Source organism: Salminus brasiliensis, chromosome 13 (assembly GCF_030463535.1).
Source record: "Salminus brasiliensis chromosome 13, fSalBra1.hap2, whole genome shotgun sequence".
NCBI lineage: Eukaryota > Metazoa > Chordata > Actinopteri > Characiformes > Bryconidae > Salminus > Salminus brasiliensis.
Window position 1 is genome coordinate 6,736,823 of NC_132890.1, and position 14,988 is coordinate 6,751,810.

Below are 14,988 nucleotides of genomic sequence, written 5' to 3' on the forward strand. Positions count from 1 at the left end.
TTTGCATAGCAGCAGTTTTGGGACACGACTATAAAAAAAGTGAATTCTTGTCTTTGTTAGATCACATTCACTACAAATCTAAACAATTTGAGCTACAGTGCTGTGAAATCAGATTATTAGAGAGAAACTGCAGATGTAGAAATGTGTAACCAAAGCTAATATGGCTAGAATACTAGCTGTGTGTCTTATACGATATCAGTACAATAATTAGTAGACCAGTGAGGGGATTGATACAGTTCTAACAAAGGCATTAGGGTTCGGTGTGAAGTCAGGCCCCAGACGGTCTAGAGCATTTGTCTTCTGATGCAGATTAGCTATAGACAAAAAGCTCTACAATGTAATTTCTTCCAAATGGTGGATGATGCAGTTAGAATTTCAGTAGAGAAGACTTTCATATTGCAGACAGTCAGAGTGTAAATATCATTAGAATCATTAGAAGGTCCTGGAACTAACATCAGCTCAAAACATTGCTCTTCTTTAAATTGTGCCAAAAACGTCCTGTATTTCAGACCAGATTTATTATAGAATCAGATTGGATTTACTCGCTTTTTGGGGGAAGCTTAAAAAGTCTAGACCTTCAGCCCGTGTTTAGTCAAGTCAAGTCAAGTCAAATTGATTTGTATAGTGCTTTGTACAACTGTAAAAAGCAGATATACATAATTAGTAATTAGTAAAAGACAGAGACAAAAAAGAAAATAACGTAAGAAGACATGAAGGATCCAAGACCCCCAGTGAGCAGCCAACGGCAACAGTGGCAAGGAAAACCTCCCTCAGAGCTGGAGGAAGAAACCTTGGGAGGAACCAAGACTCACAAGGGGGACCCGACCCGTCCTCCTCTGATCAGAACTATTTATAAATTATTGATAAAAGATACCAAACCGTCTATTGAACTGTTCAACTGCTCTGATCATAATCAATATATATTAATCATGGTGTAGTAGAACTTCATATAGATATAATAAGATAATCCTTCATTAGTCCCACAGTGGGGAAATTCTCATTAGTTATTATTAGTCATGGCAGTGATGGTCAGAGTAATGATAGTTAATAGTGGTGATATTAATAGTGTCAGATAGTTAAGAGTCCATTTAGGTTTTAACATGGTCATTAGGCAGGTAAAGCTTAGCTTTGGTTAATTCCTCCTTCTTGAAAGTTTTGGTTAGTCAAACCTTGCATTACGACTTTTGGTTCTTAGAGCGATCAATCTGTCCAGTTTTCTAGACTCTCCTAAAACTCTACAAGGGTGTGACCTATAACAATGAGAATGGAGGCCTTTATAATGGAGTTTATATGGAGGCATTTGCCCAGTGGAAGACTATGAAAGGTAGTTTTTGCACCCTACGTACATTTGAACCATGCAGGTCTTCTAAGAAACTGAAGAAGATGTGTGTTCCAGTCCTAGTGATTAAACAACTAGAGGAAACTTCCCAATGGATAAAACCAAGCACGGACCTTAACGCTTCATTCTGCATGCAGTGCTGCCTCAGTGTAGAAGGGACTCAGCAGCCTGTGCTATCTATCATGTTTCCACTGCTCCACTGCTCACACACAGGCCTTTGTTGCACAGTGTGCTATGATCCATCTTGCGTTCTGGCCCGGGATTATTTAAGTGTGTTCAAAGTGTAAAGTCGAAGTGAAATTACTACATGTTAGTCATGATATTGACCGGAATCTTAATTAGACTCAGTGATCTCATGGTCAATATAACGATCGTCTCTAATCTCTGCTTCAACACAGCTCTATCTGGGACAGTTCGGCGCAGACGGTGTCTGGCAGTTTTGAATTTGCCAGAGTGCAAGTGAAAAATCTCTGCTGCTGCTGCTGCCGTCTGGAAGAGGTCTGTGGACTTCCAGAATTGAGGGACGTTGGCTTTGTACCAAATCGGTTCAGCCACAAATCAGTTCATTTTGAGCTCAATAAAAATATGTGAGTGCTGTAGTTTCACTTTAGAACTGAGTGGTGGATTATAATTGAGTGGGGGAGTAAAATTGGTGAATGTAAATAGCAGAAAAGGGGGTGGACAGACAGCAGTAAATCCTACTTCTTCCTATAGACTAGGCTGAATGTGAGACTCCAACAAGAGCGAAATCAGGGCAGGAACACAGTTCTTTGGTACTTAGCCCAGATTTTCAGGTATCGTCATACGATTTACTTTTACGGCACTTGGCTGAAGCTCTTATCCAGAGTGACTGACATTTGAATCGTGGTCACACAGGTAGGCCAATGTAGTGCTCAGTGTAGTCTTGCCCACAAACTCTTATCGGTTTTGCCTGGCCAGGTAATCAAACCTCAGTTTGCCACGGGGGAAACCGACGGTCTTCTTACCCACCTGCTAAGCAGGACAAGAACATGATACGATGGTCACCATGCTTCACAGTTGTGCATTTGTGCTAAAAAAAAAGTTCCACTTGTGTCTTATCTGTCCATAGAGCATTTTCCCAGAAGCATTGTGGAACATCCGGTGGTCAGGGCAAACTTGGGACAGGTGCAAGTGCTCATGTTTTGCCCACTATGCGACACCAACCAACTGGTCTTGATTGGCTTCACTTTGGCTTCACACAGATTGACTAAACCAGAAACCTTTCTGCTGACTAAGAGGTTGAGAAGAGAAAGTGTGGCTCTTGATGAGTTACTTGTAAGTGAGGGTCCTCCCATTGTTCAGCTGTTGTGGTCACTGTTGATATTACCATCACCGTTGTTATAGGAAGCCCAGACAGCTTATAAATCAATGGAAATGTTACTCATATAAATCTCCGACTGTCCAGCAGAGAAACAGGACTTCATGCCAGGCCTGCATTATTGCACTGAACTCTGCTGACTAAAGAGATCAGTGAGGGGACTGATACAGTTCTAACAAAGGCATTAGGGTTCGGTGTGAAGTCAGGCCCCAGACGGTCTAGAGCATTTGTCTGCTGAGGCAGATTAGCTATAGACAAAAAGATCTAAAATGTCATGTCTTCCAAATGGTGGATGATGCAGGTAGAATTTCAGTAGAGAAGACTTTCATATTGCAGACAGTCTGAGTGTAAATATCATTAGAATCATTAGAAGGTCCTGGATCTAACATCAGCTCAAAACATTGCTCATCTTTAGATTGTGCAAAAAATGTCCTGTATTTCAGACCAGATTTATTATAGAATCAGATTGGAAGATTAAAAAGTCTAGACCTTCAGCCCGTGTTTAGCTTTGGTTAATTCCTCTTCCTAACTCACCAGATTATTTGGATTCTACCTCAGCTGGAAATGTTTGATTAGTTGAACCTTACCATACGACTTTTGGTTCTTAGAACGCTAATTCTGTCCAGTTTTCCTAGAACTTTTTATTATTACATGTACTCGTTTATTCTCACAGTTGAATATGGGCCTGGTTTTTTTTTGCCCACCTGTTTTCAGAGCGTGGCTTCACCAAACAGTGAGCTCTCACACAGCTCTGTGACTGGCGTCCAGCTGGTTCTGTGAACTTCAACAATCCCATTTGCTTGTCTTGAGCTTTCAGCAACTGTTCTATATATAACCGTTCTAGATTTATTATAGAACCAGATTGGATTCACTCGCTTTTTTTGTTGAAGCAAAAGGTTCTAATGTTGATCTTGGTGGAGCTTCAGCCGGTGTTCATCTTTGGTCAATTCCTTTTCCCAACTCACCAGATTATTAGGATTCTACTTCAGCTAGAAATGTTTGGTTAGTCGAACCTTCATTACGACATTGGGCTCATTCTGTCCAGTTTTTGGAACTTTGCTAAAACTTTGCTAGAACGTTTTATTATTTATGTATTTGTTTTTTCTCACAGATGAATTACTCACCAGATTATTAGGATTCTACCCCAGCTAGAATCAGCTATTTTTCGGTTAGTTGAACCTTTTGGTCTCTTTTTTGGTCTTTGGTTTCCCTTTTTTATTATTACAGTCAAATATGGGCTTTTCACATTTGGCATATTTCAAAACGTATTGGAGGTTCATCCCTTTTATTAGTAATTATTACCAGTGAAATACAAAAATATGAAAATATCTTCTTCTTCTTATAAATATAAAAATATTTGTACCCAATTTCCTCCCCAATTTTAGATTCTAGCCAATTACCCAACCCACTTGCTAGTACTCTCCCCCATCAAATGTAATGCTGACTCTTTTCGAACCGCTGCTAATGCATCAACGGGTTCAGAGGACAGATTGGGCCGGATTCCCAACTCTGATGCATCAGCTAGCAGACGTCTGTGCCAGTCAGCATCAAGCTGAAGTTATGTGGGACAGAGCTTGAGCCATCTACTCACCTGGTGAGAGCGAGGCTAATTGTGCTCTCCCAGGTTATGGCTGCTGATGACAGGCAGTGTGCTATTCTATGCTTGAATAAATTCTCCAATTATTAAGTTTGGGAAACGCTTTATGACACATTTATTAAATATTATTTGACAGTGTCATTAGGTATCCGTTTTGTATTGTGTTGTATTATATTTGTTGTATTTTTAGTATTGGGAAAGTTATTTCGGATGCTTTCATAATGTTAAGGTTGTCCTGTTTGGAATGTTGTGTAAGAAACGTTCCTAATATGCCAGCCATTATCACATCCTGGAACGTTATTTCTAACCTTCTTGGAACCTTTTAAAAACAACGTTCTCTGTTCTCTTGATTAGCTAGTTTCAGGTGTGTTAGCTGCAGGAAGAGAAAACGTCTGGGAATGCTTTTTAAGAGCTGGCTTAGTTGAGTAACTCTCAACTCTACTGTCAACAAAAGCTGGGAGTCCCAGCAGGTCAGAATAATCAGTAGGAAAAAGTGCAGCAGCAGCATTGCTAGCTGTAGGCGGTAGTTTTTAAAAAATGATCTAAATTGATTTTTCTTGTCTCATTTAGCCAGACCACGCTACTAATAGCATTCCATTAAGTGATCCTGCGCCTGCCTGACTATTAATTGTTTGCTGCCACCAGAGCTCGAGCTCTGAAGTGGCATTTTCCCCCATAATAGATGATCTTTTAATGATAATTGTCTGGGATTTTTCACTCTAATTGAGGCTGACATGTTTTGAGTCGTTTGACTGCTGTGGCTACATACAGTACCTTGTTTATAATAATTCAGAAGCCAGTTTTTTTTCAGTTTTCACAGTTTAAGTGAGTTCACATACTAACAAACTTATGACCAAATGATGAGATTATCATCTCAGCCACGTAATTGGTATCTCTCCAGGTTCTGCATCAAGCCATCATACGGGACAACTGTTCTGCTGTTGAATAAGGGACCCGGGGTTGTGGGTTCAATCCCCTTTGGTCTCTGTCTGTGAGGAATTTGGTGTGTTCTCCTTGTGTCCGTTTGGTGTGGGTTTTTTCCCAAAAACAAATGGTATGTAGATTGGCCATGCTAAATTGCTGCTAGTTTGTAAGTGAATGGGTGCGTCTGGTACCCTACTAAGAACTGGTGCCCTGCCCAGGGGGTATTCTTGCCTTGCTCCTAATGATTCTGGCTGGGCTCTGAATGTATGTGAATATAGAATCATATTTGGTTCCCTAGAGTACCTATTATTTCAAACTGTTATTCCGGGGCAGTGGTGGCTCAGTTAGAGCACTGAGTTATTGATCACAGGGTTGTGGGTTCGATACCCGCATCTCTTAGGCTGCCACTATCGGGCTGCTTATGTCTCTCTGCTCCAGGGGCGCCCGACCATGAGCTCTGACTCCAGCTTTCTATCCGACATCCTTGGATATTGAGATGCTGAGGGAAGGGGGAGAGGGTGAACCATCCTACCCACCTGGAAAAAGTGTGTATAGTTGGGTAGGGCATCACCAGGTGTTGATATCATGACTCCGGAGAGCCACACTTCTTCAGAATGAACACCAGTTTTATAGGCCCTAAAATAGAACCCTGTGGGACTCCACAAGAATGATTTAATATAAAAAATACAGTAGTTTCTGCATAAGGGTTAATAAGGGAATACTTGATGTAGGGTTCAGGTGGTTAAGAGTATGATAACTGATGTGTTTGGTCGCTTGTTCGTGCAGACGTTGGTCTGCATTGTCACTTTTTAGTCCGCTGTATCCCTTCCTGCCTCCAAGCCTCCAATCCAGTTTTCATTTTTATTCTCTTTGCTCTGTATTGACCTGGCCAGGCTGTGACTGAGGGAGAGAAAGGAGTGTAGAAGTCCAATTCATTCAGCTTCAGCCACTACATCGCTCATGCTGTAACCCTGCCTGCCCACTCACTTCAGCAACCCTGCTCTGGGTCTCATTCATTCCACTGCTGCAGTATTTACAGTGTTACCGTGCAGTGGAACATTTCATTACTGGAACATGTTATTGGTCCAAGACTTCATTAGTGTCTCATGCTTTAATCGCTCTCTAATTGGAATAAGACCCATTTAAATGACTACACCACCGCTTGCTCATGCAGCGCAATAGCAGGTCTGGGGTGATGCGTGAGATGCTGGAGAATGGCATTACCTTTGATTTTCATTACAGATGGATCTCTTTGAGAATGACGCGTGATGTAGTTCTAGCGTTTGCCTCAGCTGGTAGCTTTAGAGCGAGGGAGATTGGCTGTGTATCACACGGAATCAAGCTTTCACCTCAGTAATGAGAAATGGGCCTCTATGTATGACTCTGTCTCAGTATGTGTGCGTTCTGTGCTATTTATTTATATGTTCTGTGCTAGTTTTTTTTTTTTTTTCTTTTTATTCACACCTAACCAGTTCATACCGTCCTTCACAGTGGATGAGCCAGTAAACTCCAAAAGCTGCTTTATATAGTTCTTTGAGAACCACTTTTGGTTCCATAAAGAACCGTTTGTGTGAGAGATGCGTGAGCGTGAAAACCCTTGAAACAGGTACAAATATGTCGATATAGCTTCTTACTTACATCTCTATTACCTTTGAACTGGTAAAGAACCATTACATCAAGTGAAGGTTCATTAGACCTTTAAAAGGTTCTTCACATTCACACATTTCTATTACAAATGTGGTTCTTTTTGGAACCAGAAATCATTCTTGACCTTTAAACTGGTAAAAAACATTTATATCAATTGAAGGTTCTTTAGACCTGTAAAAGGTTCTTTACACTCACACCTCTCTAGTACATCTCTATTAAAGTGGTTCCTTATGGAACCAGAACTGGTTCTTGTTGAGTACACAGAACCTGTAAACTGGTAAAGAACCTTTACATCAAGTGAAGGTTCTTTAGACCTTTAAAAGGTTCTTCACACTCACATCTCTATTACAAATGTGGTTCTTTATGGAACCACAAGTCATTCTTGTTGAGAACACAGAACCTTTAAACTGGTAAAGAACTTTTACATCAATTGAAGGTTCTTTAGACATGTAAAAGGTTCTTTACACTCACACCTCTCTATTACATCTCTATAAACGTGTTTTTTTTTGGAACCAAAACTGGTTCTTGTTGAGTACATTAAATCTTTAAACTGGTAAAGAACCTTTACATCAATTGAAGGTTCTTAAGACCTTTCAAAGGTTCTTCACACTCACATCTCTATTACAAATGTGGTTCTTTATGGGACTACAGTGCAAAGATTCATTAAATTGGTAAAGAACCTTTACACTAAATGAAGGTTCTTTAGATTTTTAAAAGGTTCTTCACACTCACACATCTCTAATACAAACATGGTTTTTCATGTAACCAAAAGTGGTTCTTGTGTTAGTGTGCAGAACCTTTACATTAGTGAATTACCTTTACATCAAGTGAAGGTTCTTTAGTCTTTTAAAGTTGGTTGGTTCACACTCACACTCTCTATTACAAAAGTGCTTCTTCTATGGCTTTGCTAGAGCAAATCTCTGAAGCACTTTTATTTGTAAGACACACACACACAGTTACATACACACACACACACACACACACACTCACAGAGAAACCAGGAGTGAGAGGGAAGCGACAGAGATGCTTTCAGCTCTACCTGTGCACTGAATTGCCATTCAAGGAGAAAAGAAGCAATTAAAAGTCATTACATTGATTCAGCCTCTCTTTGCTTTTCTTAGCAGACGGCCGCTGAGTGAATCTAGAAGCCGGACTAAGAAGAGGAGCTCCATCCTTGGCTGTAGGCCCATTAGCTTGGACTAAAGGTAAATCAGAATTGTGTGTGGGAGGTGGTGGGATGGGGGGTGGAGGATGGGGGGCACAGTTTTATCATCATTAATGGGCAGATTAATGGGGGGTTTAGCTGTGTGTAGACTGCCTCTGCCAGACTGTGTGGTTCAGCGCTCTCTTCACAGACCTGAAGTTTCTTCGTCTCCCTCCTTCCCTCCCTCCCGCTGTGAGGAGGGGTGAAGTCAGGCGAATTGATGAGGTGAGCTGGAAATGGATAAATCTGCCTGCATTTGCTGGCTTTCATTTTTTGCCACTGCTGTGAAGCAGTCTGATCTTTTATCACTCCCTCATCACACCTTCTACCTTCTCCCCCGGCCCCACTCCGTCACTCTTCCATCGCTCCGTCATCAAGACAGACCTGCTCATGTTCAGATCGACTGTCACCCGGTCTGTGTTATGGGTGTGTGTTATGTTAGTCTGTGTGTGCATGTGTATATATATATATTTTTTTTTTTATATATATAGTCGCAAAGAAAGTAAATCTCTCGGAAGGTTATTATTGGCTGTTATTATTAAGATAATATAAAAGCAATAGCTATAATAATCACCGCCATCATCTTCATGCAGCAATTTTCATTTAAATTGCAAACAGTGCTTCACACAGAACGATAAGCAAAATGTTGATCAAGATTAAACTATATGGTTCAAACAAACCCTTTGATGCATAAAGTAATAATAGAGTAATAGAGTTTTTAATATTCAGAACTTGTGATTTTCTCTAAATGCCATTTCTGTTAAGGTGTTGCAGAATTGTCCACAGGTCTGGACTTCATGTGCAGTGAGATATAGTGCATAGGCAGCACCGCACATATCCTTGTCCCCCTCTTTCTATATATATATACATATAATCACTGCAGCGCAAAAACCTTGTATCTTTGTTGACCTTTTGTCATACTTTAAGTCTGGCAGTTATAGAAATGAGGAGACGTGAGGTTTTCTTAGTCAGAGTGGCTAAGCTCACTCTTCGTGATAAGATGAGGGGGCTCGAAGTGTTGAGAGGAGTCAGTTCAGGGGGTTCAGGCATCTTGTAAGCGTATCTCCTAGTCGCCTCCCGTTGGAGATGTACATGACCAACTGGGAGGAGACCTTAAGGAAGACACAGCTCCCGGCTGGCTTGGGAGCACCTGGGAGCATCCCTAGCAGATGCTGGTGAAAGTGGCTAGAGACAAAAATGCCTGGGCTGCTTTGTGAGCCATATTGCCATTATGACCCAGACTTAGATTATCTAATAAAAAATGAGAGATCCTCAGTGTTTGCTGACCGGTGTGCCACTTTGCTTAAGGCATATGTTGCATCTACATGCCTAGGGATTGGCTGTTTTGCATGTCATTTGCATGTTTGTGAAGCAAACCTGGTTTTAGCCTGGTTTCTGAGGCGGCATTTCAGCCCATTTGTATGCAGCTTGCAGTGGAATCAGGTTTTCCTTAGGTTGGATTTCCACATGCATAAATGGCTCCATTGTTTATTGTTTTTACCAGAAAAAGCAGTTTTGGGTTTATTCTTCTGCTCCTACACTGTGTTTTTCCCTCCACTGTACTTCAGGAATAGTATTCGATTAGTCAGTGCAACCTGTGATAAAAAGAACCCAGTCTTTTTATTTTGGCCAAAATATCAGGGCATTATTGATTAAACCAGTAATTGCTTATTTTCGATTCGGACCTTCTTACATTTCTGAAAAAATTCAACTACCACCTTTTTTTTTTTTTTCTTTTTTAACCATTTTTTAAAAGCCTGTTGGTCACATACAGGTGAAATGATCACAGGTGCTTGTTTTGTCCTGAAGACAGATGTCCCCTTACTTCTCATTGTAATGAAGTCAGTGGCAGCCCTTCGGTTTCCCTCCATGCTGTTCATTAATGATGTGCAGAGGGGAGGGGTTGCCTCTTCTCCAGGTCCAGGTATTCTCTAGCTGTTCCTTTGAAGTGGTGTTCGAGGTGATTGAGCCTCTCGAGGCTCTCCGCTCTCCTGTTAGAAATGTCTACAGTTTTTTATTACATAAATCCCTGAGCCAAGTACCCCGAGATGGAAAACACTGCATCCTATCTGCATGTTAATTGCATGGTGTTTGTCAAGTGGGCCTTGGCCCTTCGGAGCAGAGCAGAGATACTAAATAAATGATGCGCCTCAGGCCGGCTGCATGATCTTCCGGGAGGCTGTGTGCGCGCTGATATGAGATGGAGGTTTCCGAAAGGCAAAGCGAGTCTCTCCCTCTGTCCTCACGCTGCCACTTCTGCTCACACTCCTTTTTTCACTTCATTTGTGGGGTTTAATGGCATTTCTCTATGACCCATAATGTTTCTGATGCGTAAAAAGCCTATATGGGGAGACACAGAGGAGAATTCAGCTGAATGGGGGGTCGTAGAGTCACAGGGAAGGTGTAGCCGGGCTGCCAGAAAGGAATTAAGCTTAGTTCTGGGCTAAATTACGTCTTGCCTTAAACCCTTTAGCAAGTATCGCCCCACCAGTGGGATTTGCTGTGGCTGGTACCTAGTTGGTACGGTCCCACCTGTGGGATTGACATTTTCAGTAAAGAACGTTCAGCTTCGAATGTGACGCAATATCAGCTTTAACCCTGTAAAAAAAAAAGCTTATCACACTATAAGATGTATTAGATGTATAAGATGTATTATTCAGTAACTACACTCAGGCACTTCTGTACTAACTGGTGGGGCTATTCTTTGGTAATAGAAATTTGTGATAACACTTTCGGCCTGCCGGCGGGCCATAGGCTGTCTAAGTGGCTAATTCGGCTAGTTCATCTAACCAGCTTCCACCAGCGGACCGCCATCCCCCACCGTCCATACATTTGCTCGTTTAGGCTCCATGTGCTTCTTTTAATTCTGTGCTCAAAACACGTACACTCCCGTGTACACGCCTCAGTCCCTCATTATTCAGCACGTTCCCATTCCTCAGCAATGCCTCTGATTCTAATTTACCCTTCTTGTCACTTAACCACAGTGTGATATCTCTGTCTTTAAGTTCAGAAGCAACATCTGTGAACCCTGTAAACGCTGTAAACCATCACAGCTGCAGCAGCCGGGCTGGATCTCCCTAAAGGAATTTTCCTTCCACCTTAAATAGTGCAGAGCTTACAGGAGGCACTATTTTAAGGTGGAATTTCAGCTTCATGCTGAGAGCTAAGTGCACAAACAACCTTTTCCTGTTATATTTGAAGCATTTTATAGCAGTCAGATCCCGTGAATACAGGAATAGAAGGCCTGCACAAATTCTAGAAGTCCTACTGTGCTCATGGCGAAAGAGCTCAGTCTGTGCAGACCATCACAGGCGGTCAGAACTCACTAGGGAAAGGGTTAAATAGGTCCAGACTACAGAGATTAAAGGTATCTGTTTAGCTTTTCCACTTAGGTCCTTTAAGTGTGATTTAAGAGTGTTTACTTCAGTCAGGCTCTTTTTTCTGATAGAAAGGGCTTCTGTTGTAGCTCTTACAAAGTGGTACCATCCACCTTCTTCAGCTTCTTCCAAGGAGAGCAGTGCTCAAGTGTGTGTGTGTGTGTGTGTGTGTGTGTGTGTGTGTGATAAACACTTTAAAATGAATACTTTTTGTTGGGTGTGTATTGCTTGCACATGGATATGGCTCCTTATAAAAACAGGGTTTTTTAGAAAAAACTCGAACACAAAAACTAGATGGACTGTTTCAGGTGGGCTTCTGGAAGCTGCTCTCCATGATTTTTAAATTTTTTTAAAGCTGCTTTAGGACTCTCCGTGACGGACATGGCTGATGACCAGCTGTTTTTGTGCTTAGGAGTGTCCGGTTTGATTACATGACATCACTGAGCACACAGACTGTTTTACATAGATTTGCTAAACAGTTTCAATAGAGTAGAATATCTTGCGGAGTCCCACTGGGTTCTATTTTAGGGCCTATGGAATTGATGCTCATTAGGGCAGTAATGTAGTTATAAAAAGTGGCAAATCGATGAATTTAAATCATAGTGGATCAACTACTTGTCACTTGGAGATATGTGTCATGCCTGCCCCTGTTGTCATGTCTGCTTTGTTTGGTTTTGCCATGTGCTCCCAAGCACATGGCTCTGTTTGTGTCTTGTCTGCCATAGCCACGCCTGTCCATTAGTGTTTCCACCAGTGTCTCCTTTGTACCCACGCCCCCTTGTTAGTCCCAGGTGTTCCTCGTGAGTCTCTTGATAGTGTCTGTATAAGTACCCCTTTGTTTCAGTCATCCCTTGTCTGGTCTTGTGCATGTATATGAGAAGATGGTCCTGTTGTGTTCACGGTTTGTAGATTTGGCCTGTTTATGGGTTTTCTTGTTGTTTATGGGTTTATTTAGTAAGCTTTGCTTGTTTGGTTTCTGTTTGTTCTATTTTCTTGTCTGGCATTAAAATAACCTGTGAGTACGACCGCCTCTGTCTGGTGACAAACCGTGACAATATGGAGATTTTGCTAAATCACAGGATTCATGTCATTCCAGAAAAGTCAGTTATTTCGGTCAGAATATTTGTAATAATAATAATTTACAATATTTTAATTCACTAATTCGTGTATAATATATTGCATAGTTTATTTAGCGACATATATGAGTATATATCAGTGCAATCACAATACTAGCCGAGTCCCTCAGCAGTCCTTCACTGAATGTGGAAGAGAACAGAGGGGCAGGGGAGCAGCAGCTGAGGAAAGGAGACATGCTCTCTGGGAGGTTGGGGTTGGGGGAGGGGGTTGAATGGAGGCATGTTGAGGAAAGGAAGGTTGAAGTGGGGTGAAAAGGTCCGGTGGAGTAAAGTAGATATCCAATCACTGCAAGCTGTCATTTTCAGTCTGCCACAAGTGACTGACTGAAGTCAGGGCCTCTTGGCTCCCAAAGTCCATTTTAAATCTCTCCAGGCCATTGCCTCTTTACCTCGCGTGAACTGCTCCAGCTCATCATTATCTCCCCCGCTCTCTCTCGCTCGCTCTCCATCTCTCTCTCTTACTCTTTTGCCCACATTCCCATGGATGAGGCAAGACAGGCCGAGCTGGATTTTAAGATGCGTGCAGTCTGGGTGCTGAATGGCTTTAGATCCCTCTGTCATTTGCACTCGCCGTACTGAGACGCTAATCAGCTCAAGCTAAGCTAAGCATAATTAGCCATAATTCATCTCAGATGCTCTGCCAAATGTTTGTGGACACCCCTTCTAATGAAAGCATTCAGCTACTTTCGGTGGAACCCGTTGCTGACACAGCTTGTCTAGTCCCAGTAAAGAAGTACTGCCAATAGAATAGGACTCTCTGGAGCAGATGAACCTATAGGCACCATGGCTAATGTCCGGCGTGGGCTAAAGGGGTGTAAAGCCCCCCAGCATTGAGCTGTGAAGCAGTGGAAGAACTATGTTCTTTGGAATGATGGTTGGTGCTCCATTCAATATTTTGGGATGAGTTGGGGAGTGGGGAATGAGGTGGGGTGGTGATCCAACCCGTCCAACATTCGACCTCACTAACTGCTCTTGTCGCTGAATGAAATCAAATCCTCACAACAGTGCAACAGTCCAAGCTCTAGTAGAAAGCCTTTTCTGGAGAGTAGAGACAGTTACTCCAACAAAATAAGGATGATCTCTTCTTTTAAAACCCTTGATTTCAGAAGAAACAATGAATGAGCAAGTGTCCCAATACTTTTGTCCATATAATGCACTTTTGAGGGTGCCACTTTTTGGATGCCAGAGATTAACCAAAAGAGAAAAATTGGCAAAGAACCTTTACGTAAAGCGGTCTATGAAAGGTTCTTCCCACTCGTACCAAACGGAGCTCATTCATGGCACCGCTCGGAGAATCCTGTGAAGCCCCTTTATTTTCAAGACTGTATAAATAAAGCTGGCAAAGCAAAATATTGGCATCAGGCCAGACATCCCTGTAAAACTGAAAAGCCCGGGAGATGGAGCATAATGATGGCCAGCAGCAGGACATGGGCATCAAAGTAGGAGTGGAGAACAGGCAGTTTACAGGAGCAGAAGAGATGCGAGGTAATGTCAGAACAGCTCCGAGAACGGCGCTCGCTCAGCTTTCAGAGAGTGAGACAGTGAAGGAGAACTCACCCAATTACGCTCCTGAGTTCCAACACCTGTTTGTGAGCAACAACAGCGAGTGTCGGTGCACCAGTCTAGCTCAGCGTGAAACGCACACCGAGGACGTCACGCTGATCTGGCAAGTAGCCAGGCCGCTGCTGCTCGTCTTGAGGAGCGAAGTAGATGCCAAAGATAGAGGAGTGATAGCAGTGCTGGTCAAAATATGGCCATTAAACAGCACAGCGTACTTGGAGAACCGTCTGGTTCCTGCTGCTGATTGTGACTCAGGGATTAGGTTTAGATTAGACTTCAGATTAGATCCCTAAGGACTTTGCTTTTGCAGCCTGGTCAAGCTAAGCCCTTCAAACTGGGCTTCAGTTACAGACCAGTTCCGCTCCAGTTGTTGCCTTCTGTCCCAGTAGTTGGGAGAAGAACTACGGTAAGGTGATGTGCTGTGAACTTCTGGCAGCAGTGGAGGAAATGTAGCACCTCAGGAGAGATAAAGCACTGCATGGGGTGAAGTTCCATGCTGACATTTTGCCATTCTGTGGAGAGGAACCTGCATGCACTGAAAGGGAATCTGTAAACGTACTCTGGCAGATTGATTAGCATTGGCTGCAAGTTTTTGAAATTCTGAACATACTTCTTTTTTTTAAGCTTTTTATCTATGATTTAACAAGGATCCTCTATCCAAACAGAGCCTAAATTAGTGTTTCCCTTTCTTCTTCTGAGGATTCAACTCATGAATTAGCTTATTATGAAGCTCCGCTGGGAAACACTCATTTAAACACTGCTATTCTTCCCATATTAATATTAAAGTGTCCATAAAGATAACATTACAGCAAACATCTGCACAGCTTTAGGCTACTGCAGAAGAGTCTGTCCTGAGGATCCATGA

The 14,988-nt window shown here is 42.3% G+C and overlaps 1 protein-coding gene across 4 annotated transcripts in view; it reads left to right on the top strand.

Annotated features, from left to right (window-relative positions):
- tspan9a (tetraspanin 9a) overlaps nt 1-14,988 on the top strand; it is a 255,945-nt gene that overhangs the window by 88,754 nt on the left and 152,203 nt on the right. The window contains exon 4 of one of the 4 annotated variants that reach the window (XM_072695443.1): nt 7,968-8,051. The exons of 2 other annotated variants lie outside the window; for them this stretch is intronic. The gene's annotated coding sequence lies outside the window, so the exon portion shown is untranslated. The remainder of the gene's footprint in view (nt 1-7,967; nt 8,052-14,988) is intronic. One more of the 4 variants, XM_072695444.1, reaches the window with a different exon arrangement.